General features: G+C 48.1%; 1 protein-coding gene and 1 long non-coding RNA gene across 5 annotated transcripts in view; one reads left to right on the top strand and one right to left on the bottom strand.

The window, feature by feature from the left end:
* Window positions 1-14556, top strand: part of LOC144819342 (uncharacterized) — a 161766-nt gene that overhangs the window by 146657 nt on the left and 553 nt on the right. The window lies entirely within an intron of this gene.
* C1QTNF3 (C1q and TNF related 3) overlaps window positions 1-14556 on the bottom strand; it is a 762159-nt gene that overhangs the window by 46017 nt on the left and 701586 nt on the right. The window lies entirely within an intron of this gene.

The following is a 14556-nucleotide window of genomic DNA, read 5'->3' on the forward strand; positions in this document are numbered from 1 at the left end:
GGGCCTGGCTATGGGCTGACCCTGTCAGGCTGGATTAATGACCTTCCTTCCAAGGGCGAAGGCCTCCTCTCCAAGAAAAGAAGATGGGTGGAGCTACAGGCTAATCCATCAGCAGCTGTCACCTAATGCTAGGCACCAAGCTGCACAAAGGAGAAGGCAGCACAGGGGAAGGGGCTTTTAGTGTCCATTTGGCAGGAGACCACTGTACGACGCTATCTTGAACAAACCCAGAGGCCTGGGCAGGAAGGAGGGAGCAGAGGCAGGGAAGTGATGTGTCACTGTTTGATAATACAAACAGAGACTTCCTGCCAGCCCCCTCCCTATTCTTTAAAAAGTGTTTGCACTGGAAGAGAAGCTCTCTCTGGGGTGTGATCTTCTGAGGACGACTGGTGCTGGAGCCTGGCATCATGGCCAGCAGGAAGGAAGAACCTCCAGACTGGCCCAGGACCCTGACTTGCGCCACAAGGGGAGACCAGGACCAGTGAAGAGAAGCCTGGACCTCGGCACAAGGAGATGAGAGGCCCAGGAGAAGAGCCAGGTGAGAGGCTGGTGCAGGGAGCCAGTGAATACAGCTCCGGGCTGAATCCACCCTCTGTGATACCCAGAGGGCAAAGGAGAGTGCTCCCAGTGGCTGGGGAGCACCACCAGGAGCAAAAGGAGGCATGGTGCAGATGGGTACCCTGGGGGCTGAGAAATATGCCCCCCAGAAGGTAGGTGACCTTTGACCTCCAAGAAGACCGACGACGAAGCGTGTGGGGCTCCGCCGCCGGTCTTGAATGCGCCCCTGGGGTGGGTCAGGTCCCGGGGTCTGCCCCCAGCAGAAGCAAAGTCGGGGCTGATGTCGCGCTCCCTGAGAAAATGCCCAGCAGAAGGGGGCCAGGAGCACACCCTGGCCCCTGACAACATCAGGAAAGGGGGAGCGGCGTTGCGCCCCCCCCATGAAGAGCGCTTTGGGGCCCGGGACCCGTAATTCCGGGCCTCAGTGATAGCGCTGAAGAAGAGGGGGGGGGGTGCCGTCTCGCCGCCCCCCCCTCACGGAAGAAGAACAGCCGGGGAGCGTTGTCGCGCTCCCCGTGAAGATGGTACAGGGGCCCAGGACCCCATCACCGGGCCCCGAAGTAATAAAGAATCAGTTGGGGAGCGCCGTCGCGCCCCGTGAAGTATGGCCCCGGACCCCTGTTCGCCCTACGTTGGCAGGGTATACCCAGACGTGGGTCCCTTGCTCTCTTTGCCACTGTGTTCAAGCTAACCTGGCTGACGACGGCTGATTAGCCAGAAACCGGTCCGAGGATGCTTGTTTTCGGTCCAGGGAAGACATGGCTTGGCAGTTCGGGCTGGACTGTTCCCATGAGGCACAGGCTCAGACTGATTTGCATATGGCCATTTCTGAACTGGGGTGGAGGAGTGAGCTAAAGATTAATGATGGATTAAACCCAGATCAGTTGACTGGGGGTTAGTGCTTGCATTGTTTAACACTCCGCCCATCACCCCCTTTGGTTTTGCTTTGTTCGCCATAAGTTGGCAGGGTATGCCCAGACCTTGGTCCCTAGCTCACTTTGCCACTGGAATCAAGACCGCCTGGCTGATGATGACTGATTAGCCAGAAACCGGTCCCAGGATGCTTGTTTCCGGTCCATGGAACACATGGCTTGGCAGGTCGGGCTGGACTGTTCCCATGAGGCACAGGGTCAGACTAATTTGCATATGGCCATGTCTGAACTGGGGTGGTGGAGTGAGCTAAAGAATGATGATAGATTAAATCCAGATCAGTTGACTGGAGGTGAGTGCTTGCAATGTTCAACACTCCGTCCATCACCCCCTTTTGTTTGCTTTGTTTTTCCTAAGTTGGCAGGGTATGCCCAGATGTGGGTCCCTTGCAGACTTTGCTACTGGATTCAAGCTAGCCTGGCTGATGACGGCTGATTAGCCAGAAACCTTTACAGGATGCTTCTTTCCGGTCCAGGGCTGACATGGCTTGGCAGTTCGGGCTGGACTGTTCCCATGAGGCACAGGGTCAGACTGATTTGGATATGGCCATGTCTGAACTGGGGTGGCGGAGTGAGCTAAAGAATGATGATGGATTAAACCCAGATCAGTTGACTTGGGGTGAGTACTTGCAATGTTTAACACTCTGTCCATCATCCCCTTTGGTTTTATAATGGGGTGGGTCACCACTGCGATGGTGTCAGTGCGCAGGGCCCTCTCTCCAGGTTATGTTTAACTGACTGCATTAGAAGGCAAGATGGTGTGCATACATGGGAGTGGTGGTACTAGTCCCACCCCCCTGCGGGAGGGGTGGAGATGTTATGCAATAGCACAAAGTAATTCCAACAGCTTATGTATATTTGTAAATTGGTGCATAGTATTGAGTAGTTTAATAAATTTACTCTTACTTTTCTAAAGTAAAGTAAAGACTGGACAATCAATTATTGAGTGTTATTTCTACGTACCTGTAAATGGCGATTACTAGGCCACACCACCTCCCTTGAGTAAGCCTTAGACTACTCTGCAACGCTACCCTCTGAGAGTAAAGCACTACAATAGGGTGTTTGGTTCCCAGTGAAGGACAAATGTGACATGTTATTTGTGCCGGCCTCACAGATACTGTCTCGTTTTCCAACAAGCGCCAATCAAATACAATCCCAGATTAGTCCTGCTGAAGTGTTACCTTTTTGTGCCAAGGGTACTGTTCGCATTGGAAAGGGTCATAGAGAACAAGGGGCGCGCTGTGGGCAGTGGTTGGCTTCGCACGAAGAGCAGCCAAGCATCACAGACAGGTGGGCTGGATCTTCACAGAGGCGGTCCTCTGCGGGCAATCGATCCTTGCTGTGCAAAGAGCATGGGCTTGCAGAAGCTTGTTCAGATTTTCAGTGCAAGCAGTGGGGTTCTGGTGCGAACAAGCCCTTCGCTGTTGCAAAGAGCTCAAAATCTTGATTTCAAGAGCCCTGTGAACCACACCAAGGGACATAACTGAAAAGCACCACTTGAGGTCAAACACTCACTGCAGCTGGGCCAGGAGCTTGATGGGGAGCCTTTTGTGCCCATGAGGCTCAGATGAGGAGGTCAGCAGGCATGCTCTTTCAGTCACTCTGGGGTCCTGGATTCAAGATGAAGGTGCAGGTCCAGTTCTTCTTCCCCTGGCAAGAGGGAAGCAGGCAGCAGGTAAGCACAGCAGGGCAGCAGTGCCTTTAGAACAGTAGTCCAGCAGAGTGGCAGTCCTTGTTGCAGTACAGCAATCCGTCTCCCTGGCAGAGTATACACAGGTCCAGAAGTGGACTGAAGAGTTGACGTCTGAGGTCCTTCATTTCACACTGGTGCCCTGGGTCTGAAAGGTGGGAGAAGCTTCTAGACTGTGTCATTAAAGTACATGACATGTCTTGCCTCCCCTGCTCTGGCTCCAAGCTTGCTGAAGCCAATGCTGGGTTGTTAGACCCTTTTTGTGAAGGCAGAGCATAGGCTATTCAGGTGTAAGTGGGGCTGTGCCCAGCTCCGCCCCATCCTGTCCGAAAATAGTCTACTCAGGCACATCTAATCCCTCTATGGGGTGACTGTTTGAGAGGAAATCACAAAGTTTGACCAGGACCAGGCTATAGGCACAAAAAGGGCTAAGAGCAGAAAAATGCCAACTTTCTAAAAGTAACACAAATACACCAATGCCAAACCTGACTGAACCTTTGAAAGTCTAATGAACCCATACTTGCTATATTTAATAAAAGCAATCAATGTTTAATCTTTTTTTGCAACATTATACAAACACTTTTATTTTTTTACGCATAAGAGACCAAATACAGAATTAATTCAAACATATTCTACCCTCTCACCAACAATAATTCATACAGAACAGTGGATACAAACAGAAATAGATGAAGGCAAATACATACAGATAAATAATACACAACACAAAAAACAAAAACTAGAATACACCAATAAATCAGTTAGTCTTTTACAATGCCCAAGGCAAAAACTGAAGAAAAACGGGTTATAATTACACCTATACACAACTCAATAAATTCAACTGCTCTCTTTTGTGGACAGTGTACCTCTGTCAAAACATGACTAATATAACCAGGTTAGTGTCATTTACAAAAACAATAGTTGATTCCCTGGACTTCGACACAACACAATGTATTTTAAACTAATGATTATGACAGTAGGCGCACACAGAATGGTCAACACGTTTCAAACCCTCTACAACATCCTTTATGGATTCTCTTCAAGACATAGAAATTATACCCACTCTACAAAAATAAACACAGAATTACATATTAATTACAACATACTAAGGTGGGTCTAAAATCCTTTAAAAAAAACCCACCAAAATGGCCTCAGATGGCTTGGAGCATGGGCACTAATGCGCTGATAGCATTCATTTACCTGAAAAACGTACATCCCACACTACTAAAATGATGCCAAATTCACAACATCTACTAATGACCAATACTTACTGCAATGAGGACAGAGGACAATGAGGACAGATACCCCTACTTCAGAAAGCCTCCTCCTCTGGCACCTAATCAACCTTTTCTTGGGGACATTCAAGGGCTGGCTCACTATGTCATTTGGCCCTCCCTTTCCTGGCTGCTGCCTGGGCTATTCTTCCAGACTCCTGACCTTTTTTTTTTTAAGTTTCAAAAAACCTTTATTGATCATAAACACAGTACAGCAGTGTAATAAAGTCGTACGATACAGTGCCAAGTGTCCAAATATGTTAACAACACCTTCCCGTGAACGCTGGTATACATTTTGCATAGTAAGAACTAAGAATAAGAAGAGAAAAAAAGGAAACTCCCCCCTCCCACCCCATAATAAGTTTGTGCATTGTACAGAAGGCGATCAGAGACATCAAATAACGATCCAGGTAATAGCACTGTGACAGGCATTTCGATATGTATAACATGTGTAGTACAACATATAGGAGGACATATAATCAGCGGTGGACGCAGACCACATCCCACCAGGATTATTCTTTCCGAACTAGTCTCAGCCATCTCAAGACATAGGGTTATACGTCAAGTATGACTAGAGCAGTTGAGCAATCCCAGATGAATAGTGAACTTTTTAGAGGTGTAATATTGCAGAGTCTGGTTGCGATATGTAGGTTCCCATCCCCAACATTCCCCTCCCTTTCCATCTCTCCTTCCTCGCTTGCTTCTTGTCTGAGAAGATAGGATGTAAGTGGGACCCAGATGTCTTTCGGGCGCGATCTGAGTGGTAGTAGTTCCGCATAAGAGTGTAGCTGGTCCTGCCAGGTAGTCATAGTCAATACCCAGGATTTGAATTTGGGGGCTCGCCCTCTTCCCCACCTACACGCCACCTGCCGTTTAGCCAATAATAGACTCATTGCCAAAAACTTTTTATGCACAGTGACTATATTTTGCGTCAATCCTAGCAGCGCTATAAGTGGGCATGGCACTATCTCAATCCCCAACATATCCGACAGTCCCGCAAAAACCATCGTCCAGTATTCAGCTACCTTGGGGCAGGTCCATGCCAGGTGTAGAAAATCCGCTCCTTCCGCCCCACAGCATTTGCAGCGATCATTATCTCTTAGGTGGAATTTGTGTAATTTAGCGGGGGTATAGTACAGGCGATGTAAAAATTTTAGGTGTACGAGGCGCACTCTGCTATTGCTCGTAATTGCGTCCGTTTGTGTACAGCTGGTCTCCTATTGCTCATCTGTGAGTGGTGTGTCAAGGTCTTTATCCCAGTCTTGCCTAGCCCGTAAGGGGGTAGGCAAGGGTGCACTTTGTGCATGTTTATAAAGTAATGATATGACATGATGTGGATCTTCTGTGTGCAATATGGCATGTAGGGGTGCAAGGGTGTCAGGTTCGTCTGGGAATGCGGGGGTGACAGCTCTAACGCTTTGTCGGAGCCGGGTGTACAAAAAGGTTTCCATTATTGTAGGCAGACGATCCCCCAAAAATTGTTCTATGGTACGAAACTGGCCGTGTATGTATAGGTCTCCCCAAGTGTGGAAAGCAAGCCCAGTTAACATCTTACGGCATATTTCTTCACATGTTACATGTAGCCGGGGATCATTTAGCAAGGGCGCCCAAGGTGAGTACAGAAATGGGCCCCCCATGGTGCGAGCAATACGTCTCCACGCCGCCACCGTGCAGTCGACCGTGGACGATCCCGATCCCTCTCCCCTACGTGTGTAAATAAATAACCAGACTGGTGCACTGGGGTCATATAGCCGTCCTCCACTGCCAGGTGTGCCATATAAGGTGGCGGGGGGAACCAATACGTGGCAAAGTGGGCCTGCGCGCAGTCGTAATAATGCTCAAAATCGGTGACTTCAAAACCTCCCTGGTGGTATGGTAGCTTTAGTGTGTTGAGACTGAGTCGCGCCTGCTTCCCTCCCAATATTAGCCGTGTTAATTGGGTTCTAAGTGTGCGGAAAAAAAACCCTTCCTGGATTATATGGGATATTAATGAAGAGGTTTAATAATTTTGGTAGCAGTACCATCTTAATAAGGGAGATACGACCCGCCATTGAGAGTGGGAGAAGTATCCATTTGGTAATACTATCCATGATTTTGTCTAGTGCCGTCCCATAGTTGGCTCTCATCAGGGCATCTTTCTGCCTTGTAAAGCGTATACCTAAATATTTCAGTTTGTCCGTTTCCCACCCAAGGGGGTAACCTAGCTGGTGCGGTTGTATTTTATCCATCAGAGGGAATATAGCGGACTTAGCCCAGTTAATCTGTACCCCAGCAATGCCTCCGAATTTCGTGATTTTGCGTAGCACGAGATTGAGATTATCCTGGGTTTTCTTTATATATAGTGTCATGTCATCTGGGTAGAGGGAGATGAGCAGTTGTCGGGCTGGGTAAATGAGGGCTCTGTGATTATGATGCTGTCTGAGTTTTGCCGCTAAAGGCTCAATAGCTAACGCAAAAAGGATAGGGGATAGCGGGCATCCCTGGCGCGTGCCTCTGTAAATCCTAAAGGGAGAAGATCTAGATCCATTTAACAATACTGTAGCTGTCGGTTGGCAATATGATAGTTGCAACCTATTTAGAAAGCTGGGGGGCATTCCCATGCGTCCCAACGTGCCCAGCAAGTAATCCCATTCAAGCGAGTCAAACGCTTTAGTGGCGTCAAGAAATACAGCTACTGCCTCGCTGTTGGGGTCTATATCTTGCAGTACTGCATTAAGGGTCCGCCAGTTATGCGATGTTGCGCGATTGGGAATAAACCCTGCCTGGTCCGGCAAAACCAAACGTTCCATCAAAAGGTTAAGGTGTGTCGCCAGGACCTTTGCTAATATTTTAGTATCGCAATTCAACAAGGACAACGGGCAATAGGAATCGCATTGTGTGGGAGGTTTGCCGGGTTTCAGCAAGGAAGTTATAAGAGCCTCTCTCATAGTGTGAGGTAGGCACCCTTCCTCTAGCGCTGCATAAAATACTCCTTTCAATATGGGAGCTAGTAAGGGAGCATAGGCTTTATAAAATTTTCTATCGGGAGGCCGTCCGAGCCCGGGGCTCGCCCCGACTTCATCTTCATAATGGCTTCAATAATCTCGTCGAGCTCCAATTCTAAGTTAAGAAACTTTTGTTGAGTGTCCCCTAGCCAGGCTAGTGCAGTATCCTCAAAGTAGGTAGCTAAGTCGAGTGGCATGCCTCTGTGTAAGGAATAAAGTGTACTATAATAGTCTCTAAAAATGCGAAGTTGGTCCAGGAGATTGCTGTATGTGTTTCCTTGTGCATAGTGAATTTCAATGACAAAGTTGGCGAATTTGGGGGGTCTAATTGCGTTCGCTAATGCCTTCCCCGGGCAGTCCCCCTCACCATAAATGCGCGCCATGTACGGCTTCCCTCGAAATTTACATTTCCTATCTGCAATAATCTCGTATTCATTTAATTTGTCTCGCATTTGGCCTTAGTCATATTGTCGTTCGGGCTATGAGTAAGTGTGTGTTCCAGCTCATGCAAACTTTTGAAGGTCCCTACGCAGGGTTTTAAGGACACCACCTCCCTTGGCTATGCACCACCCTCTCACAGTAACTTTGAATGCCCCCCACATTGTCGTAATACTAGAGACAGAAGTCAGGTTACGGTCAAAGAAATCCTGAATGTCCTGTTCCAATTCTGTCTTAAACACGGTATCACAGAGGCTAGAGGGATTAAGATGCCAATTTAAGTATGGGGAGCATTCTAGGGGAATCTGAAGTTCTACAACAACTGGTGAGTGATCTGAGAACGTGCGAGCTAAGTGTGTCAGCTGGTGCAGCCAATGCGCCATTCCCGCCGACATAAACACATAATCAAGGCGAGCCCAGGTGGAGTGAATCGCCGAATGATGTGTGCCCTCTCTGAGTGTGGGGTGTTTGTACCTCCAGGCGTCTATCAGGCAATTTCCGTCCACTATATCTTTTAGCGTCCTCTGTGTGACTGTGTAGTGGGTTGGGAGGGCACGTGACCTGTCTAGTTGTGGTTGCAAAGCCGTATTGAAGTCACCTCCTAGGATTATCTATGTGATACCTAACGTTTGAATCTTACCCCATAGTAAAAGCAGAGCATTAGGGTTGTCAATATTAGGACCATAATAACAGGCAAATAATACATCATGTGAATAGAGCCTACCCCATAACAGACAAAATCTACCATCTATATCAGACTCCGTCCCCCTGGGCACGAACGCCACGCCGCGTTTAATCAAAATAGTCACTCCTTTAGAGTAGTTAGAATAGGATGCAAATCTGCGGCATGAAGCCCATCTAGAGTCGAATTGGGGGGAACCGCCGGGTGCCAGGTGTGTCTCCTGTAGGAGGGCAATCGCTATCCCATGTCTATCAAGATATCCCAATACCTGTCTGCGTTTCCTAGGGTCATTGAGGCCTCAAACATTCCACAAATCCACTTTAATAGTTCGAAGGGATTGTGTCTCTCCCACTGTCCCTATAACGGTGGATGTCGAAAATTATATGTAGATTGAGTACTGTCTTCCCTTTAGCACATAGAAATATACTCGTTATAACATAATGTCCTTCCATCCACTCCGGCGACCCCAACTTGCCGGGTATAACCCTACCCCCCCACCACCCACACTGGCCCCCAACTTGCCAGGAATAACCATCCCTCCCCCTTCTCCCCCCCAAACCTACAAATTGCATCTGTACCCCAAGAAATCAGACAATACAGAGAAGAGATAAAAGAAAAAAAGAAAAAAAAAAGAGGAACCCGAATTAGGGGAATGCCCTCAGTTGGGGACCACTAGGGACCTTCGCCGCACCCACTCAGCCTCCCTATCTCACCTATCCACAACCCCAGTTATCTTAGGGGTCGTTCTGATGGGATGGAGGCGAGTGTCCGGGCGGCTCAATAAGTCAAACAATCAAGAAACTGTGTAGCAATACATCACCAGTCGGCATAGCATCCAGAAATCTCTTGGTTACAGCTCTGCAATTATCCTTATCTCATTTAATGTCTTGATGTCAGCCGGGCTCCGATAGTGGTGAGTGGGACCGGGAGCGTTGTCGGGTAGGTTCTTCTCGGGATGCTGATCTACGATCATGTTTAAGGTACTCCTCCACTTGTTGAGGAGAGCTGAATAGATGTTGTTTCCCCCGGTGGTGGATCCTCAGCCTTGCAGGGTATAGCATGGCGTAAGTTATTTCTTGCGCTTGTAGTTTCTTCTTCACAGGTACGAATTTGCGACGGGTGTCCTGTACGGCCTGTGTGAAGTTGGGGTAGAAGGCTAAGGTGGTATTCTCGTAATGTATTATGCCTTTTTCACGCGCCAGGCGCAGAACAGTGTCTCTGTCGCGATAGTTCAAAAAGCGCATTATCACAGGGCGCGGCAGGGCTCCCGGGGGGAGGGCATGCCGATAAGGATCTATGGGCCCTTTAGATAACCAGGTGCGCTGAGAAGGTGTCTTTGCCGAATAGTTCAACCAGCAGATGTTCCATAAAGTCCTCCAATCGCCCTGTGTTGGTAGATTCGGCAAGGCCTAGCATCTGTACGTTGTTTCTTCGGGAGCGGGCCTCCAACTCCTCGTTCTTGTCCGCGATGACCTTCTGGAGTTTGTCCATCTGCAGCATGTGTTGTTTACTGGCCACCGCTCCATCTTCCAGCCCTGACACTCTTTGCTCTGCTTCTTTTAGTCGCTCTTCATGCTGATCGAGTTTCGCCACCACCGTCTCCAGCCTGTTGTTCGCTGCGTCCATTTTAGCGTCGATTGAGGTGAGGCTTTGTTGCATCCCCACCAGTAAAGCCTTCCACCTCTCATCTCTCGTCCCCGGTGGATCCTCCTCCTTGCTCTCTTTGGAGCCAGTCGCCTTACGTGTGTCAAATGTTAGTTTTGCTTGCTTGGGTTCCGTTCTCCCCATGCCTGCTTGCCAACTGAGGAATACGTAGATCTGATATCTGTGTCACGGGGGGTCAGATGCGCTATTTGCGGCCATTGCGGTCTAGCGCCACCTAGCGCCCTTCCAGACTCCTGACCTTCTTGACACCCTTCCTGGGCATCCTTGGACCAGGTTATTACACAGATCTACTCAGGCAACCCTAACATTTACAGGTGTGCTCTGAGTTCCCCTTCCCTCCAGGCAGTGTGCTCTAAGTCATCCCCGAACAGACAGTCCACAGGGATAGCAGGGCTCACAGCAACTTTCAGAAGACCTGACACCCACCCCCACACTCAAAAGAAACAAGATCCACAGGGTATTGGCTATTCCTGTTGTCTGCTACCACAACCTAGTGAAATGTATTTGGTATCACCTGTTCTGAGGCCACAGATGAAACCTGACAGTGGTAATACTGGGTCCAGTGTCCCTCAGAGCCTCCACCATCTGCCCATTCATGGGGCCCCATTGGCTATACTTGGAAATATTGAAAGGCATGTGGACTTTAGGCACCATCTTCGCATCACCTAGGGACACTAGGATAACCTCACTAGTCTCCCCCACACTAACTGGGGCCATCTACTCCCCTTGTGCTACACTGGCTATTGTGACTGCCCACCACTGGGGGGCGGTGCTCTCTTGGAGCACCTGGAATCTCCCTTCATATGCCCATACTCATAGCACTTAAGGACAAACATTCCAGTTTTCTGATCTGTGAATCCTTTCTTTTGGTGACCAGATTGGGACTGGAACTCTTTACCCTGTTAACTGTTTTGGGGCCTTGAGAGAACTCCTTGGTTTTAGCTTGATCCCCCCCTTTTTCTTCTGTTGGGAACCCTGACCAGCCTTTTGGGAGTCCCCCCAGATGCCTTCTTAGACAATCTGGTGCTGACCCAGAGTTCTGCCTCCTCAGAACGCCTCTGGGATTAGTAAACTGCTATCCGGTACATGTAGGTGCAGCTCTGGAAAACACGTATTGAGCATGTGGTCCCTCAGAATTAGGTTATACAGCCCAGTAATAGCATCCACTTTGCTGCCCCTCACCCAGCCCTTCAGTGCCTTGCTGGCATAATCTAAGAAATCCACCTCTCCAGAACACACTATTAGTACGCTGTCACCATCACTGTTGTCTCCTGTAGTTTCCCTTGCCTTTAGCTCTAGCTCCCTAATGCTCTTTGAATGCTCCAACAGTAGTTTTTTCTCAGATAAGGCCCTGTCAGCTTCAGCCAAGGCCAGTTTTTCTTTCTCATTCTACAGCTGTAATTTGGCCAGCTATAATTTGAGTTTTCTCTGATAAGGCCCTGTCAGCTTCAGCCAAGGCCAGTTTCTCTTTCTCATTCTACAGCTGTAATTTGGCCAGCTATAATTTGAGTTTTCTCAAAAACTGGTATTCTGAATTTGTAAAGGATAAACTGTAAAGTAGGGCCTAAAAGCAGAAAGCCCCACCAAAGTTCAGGCTAACCGCAGGGAGCACAGGTTGGATATAGTCCCAGATTAGTCCTGCTGAAGTTTTGCCTTCTCAAGTTTTGTGCAAGATTCCCTTTCATGTTGGAGAGGGTCACAGGGAGCAAAGAGAGGATTGCTGGAGGTGGTCAGCGTGGTGGGTAGAACAGGCATGGTGTCTGTATTGCTTCGCCCTCCCAAATAATAGAAAATACCACCCTCCCACACGGAGGCACAAACACAACAAAGTAATAAAAACACGTCAGAAAAAGGATTTCAAATGAGGCAGATCATAAGACTGTTCTCAGAATAAGGCATGGGGTTTTATTTGTGCAACACTCTCTAACAAAAAGGCTTTCCCAGATGTCAAATAAACAACTTTCAAATGTACATATGTGCAAGCAATAATAACACACTTATAAGTAAGCAAATACAACTATTAAATGCATGGAATAAAATACATGAAACAAAATACAAACAGATAATAATATGGACGTCATTGCAAGAAATCAGAAAGATATACACTAAATACATCAGATGATTATAACCACTGGACTCTTGAATGTGCACACAGACACACTCACACATCACAATGAAAACACCTCAGATGATTATAACCACTGGAGACTTGGATGTGCACACAGACACTCTCACACATCACAAAGTCAATAATCAAAAATAAAACACATCACTTTGCAAATACTGCATCTTAGCCCACTCCAGACTGGGGGATTTACAGCCGGGGTCAAGAGCCCCAGCAAGCTGGGTTCCTACACTGAAGTAGATGCGTCCTTCTCCATTCTGGTCCAAAATTACAGTTTCAAGTCAACATACCCCAGTTTTATAATCTGAAAGATGTTTCTGAGAAGACGTCTTCTGTGCCGAGGAAACTAACTGGAGTTGGCCAATCTCCATGCAAGCATTCCAAAGGCAAAAGAGTTCTCATGTATCCTTCTGCACTCCCACATGTTCCAGCCCCTTATCTAAATGAAGCTTGAGAAAGTAGAAAGCAATCTCCAAAAGTACAGAAAACCTTGAACGTGGATAGCCTAAACAACTTGAGCGATCTGGGGGCCTGCCTGTGTGTGCAAAACTCAAGTTAGACAGTGTCAGAATTCAAGATGGCACAAGGGCATGTCAAAACCAATAGTAAGAACTTCATAATACTTCCCAATGTACAACACAATGCCAATTTGTGCAGCACTGCCTATAGCATCACACACGGCATCTCCCAATGTACAACATAATGCACATTTGAGCACCACTGCATATAACTCTACACTTCAGGACTGAGAAGTACATTTCACAACTTTCTCTCTCTCATTCTTTCAAAAGCACATCCCACATGTTCTGTTCCTGGCAAGGCTGTTCTACTCTGAGAAAGCACTCCCCCTCTGCAGCTACAAGGAGTGGTGCACATGCAGGAAAAATCATGGTAGTCAAAGGTCATCGTGTGGTCCCAATACACGCAAGTTTCTCTGGCACTACAGTGTCGTGGATGGGGGACTGGAGGTTTGTGGTGGCGGTCCTCCTCTGGTGATCGTTGCTTGCTGTGTGAATAGACAGGCTGACAGCAGCTCGTGCTGTGTTTCAGGGTGAGCGGTGCTGTCCAGGAGCGAACAGTCCCGTTTGCGGTTGCGAAGAGCCCAAATACTTGATTTCAAGAGCCCATTAGCAACACCAAGGGACCACAACATGAGAGGCACCACTTGGGCATCAGGAACTTGCTACAGCAGGTCCAAGAACTAGTTGGAGAGCATTTTATGTCGCTGAGGCTCAGATCAGGAGGCAAGCCGACTAGCCATTTGAGTCACTGTGGGTTCCTGGGTTAACGATGAAGTATGAAGTTGCTGGTCCAGTTCTTCTTCCTCAGGCAAAAGGGCAGCAGGCAGCAGGTTGGCACATCAGGGTAGTAGTTCCTTTGGAGTAGTAGTCCAGCAGAGTGGCAGTCCTTGTGGCAGCTCAGCAGTCCTTCTTCCTGGCAGAGTAGCCACAGGTCGAGAAGCATACTGAAGAGTTGGTGTCTGAGGTCCTTCTTTTGTACCCTGGTGCCCTGGTTATGGAAGGAGGAAGAAGCTTATAGACAGTGGCTTCGTAGTGCATGGTTTTTCCTGCCTCCCCTGTCCTGGCTCCAAGCTGGCTAAAGTGACAATGCAGTGTTGTTAGGCCCTTTGTGAGGAGGCAGAGTATAGGCTTATCAGGTATAAGTAGGTTTGTGCTCAGCTTCGCCCCCCGATCCTACTAGCAGATGGTCCACTCTGGCACTTCCACTCCCTGCATTGTGTGACTATCTGGGAGTAACTGATTGAAAGAGGCCAACCATTGCTGAGATTGATCAAAATCTGTACCCTCTATTTTGTTGATGAAAGCGGTAGTGTCCCTTAGGTACGAAGGGACCTCAAGTAGGAATGGTTTGAGGAACGTATCTATGTACTTGGAGATGGGTTCCACGATGCAACTGTATCAAGCGCTGCCGTAGACCGGGTAGCCATTTTTTTCAATTGAGACAGAGTGTTTCATTGTTTCTAGAATGAATTGTTAAGAGACTGATCACCACTACTTAAAAGGATGACCATACCGCTCGAACAAACCACCATGAGGCTCTACCACTAATCAGTGTGGTATCAGAACACTCATACGCAAGTGATTTTCAACTTCACACGATAGAGGTACTACCTTGTGCTCTTCGATTGGTGCGCACACTCATCATTGCATTTTCTGTATAACAGACGGAGTCACTTGAAACTCTCTTGAATTC

This window comes from Lissotriton helveticus, chromosome 2_1 (assembly GCF_964261635.1).
Source record: "Lissotriton helveticus chromosome 2_1, aLisHel1.1, whole genome shotgun sequence".
NCBI lineage: Eukaryota > Metazoa > Chordata > Amphibia > Caudata > Salamandridae > Lissotriton > Lissotriton helveticus.